Raw genomic sequence first — 1,215 nt, 5'->3', positions numbered from 1 at the left:
ACACTTAACAATAACAATAGTCCCGGTGTGGTACTGTAGGATAAGCTGTCAACCTTAAATTCGGTTTGAACTGCAAGATTAGCAGTTCAACTTTACCAGCCCCTCCTTGAAAACCCTAGAAGGATCACTATGAGTTGGAACCAACTCGATGGTGGCACTTAACAACAAGTACTGCAGCCAGCCTCCTTTCACTGTGTTGTACAGAGGGCAGGTCAGTACGAGTCACAGTTCACTCTATGGCACCTAATGCCCCACACGCAGAGCTCATAACATATCAAGTATGAATCAAGGTCACCAAAGGTGATGTTATTGTTGGTAAGTGCCTTCGAGTTGATTCTGACTCATAGCGACCCTGTACAGGGTTTCCAAGGAGCAGCTGGTGAGCTTGAACTGCTGACCTGTGGTTCAAAGCAAACTTACAGTCCAACATATTAACCCACAGCACCACACTAGGATTCCACCAAAGGTGATACTCATCCACATTTCACACAAAATTAAATCAATAGTTTTTATAGTGGGTACTGCTGACCCTTAGCCTTCATCTCCTCTCAGTCAACAAAAGGAACTCCAATATTTTAATTTTTATTCTAAAAATGAAAATGTTACACTGGTTATAAAAGTGTGAATGCCCTGGTATCGAACGATTCATGAGGATTTCTCCAAATCTAAGTGCCAGTCTATGAGATTGGGAGAGTTTCCAATATAAACCTAATCATGCCTATGTTCTCCCAAATGATTGTTCACTTTTGGAACTAGAGTTCTTCTTTGAGGAAAAAGTCCCTCCCCACCGCATTTGTTAACTTCCTCTGATCTATGGACTTGATTATAGCTTTCAGTATTAGAAAGTCGTAGACTTTTATATTTAAAATGCAGAATTAAGAGAGAAACTTTTATAAAATGCTATTATTTTGTCATTGACAATGGCAACAGACAACACCAAAACCCTAAATTCAATAAATTTGTTAACTGTCCCTCTTTAATGCTGAAATTTTTGGTAGAAACCTCTCTTGGTATAAGTGCTTGAGAATCCACAAAACAATAACCAGAAGGAAAGGGGAGAGTAAGGGAGGGAAAGTAACAGGAAAAGAAGGGAAGGGGAAGAAAAGAAACAAAGAAAATGACAGGACCAGAAGGAAGGGTAGTAACTGCTTATAAAAAATAAATATGAGTGGCATAGTTGTGGTACTTGTTGTTGTTGTTATGTGCCGTGGAGTC

This window comes from Chrysochloris asiatica, unplaced genomic scaffold (assembly GCF_000296735.1).
Source record: "Chrysochloris asiatica unplaced genomic scaffold, ChrAsi1.0 scaffold00046, whole genome shotgun sequence".
Lineage (NCBI taxonomy): Eukaryota > Metazoa > Chordata > Mammalia > Afrosoricida > Chrysochloridae > Chrysochloris > Chrysochloris asiatica.
This window is presented reverse-complemented; position numbering follows the sequence as displayed.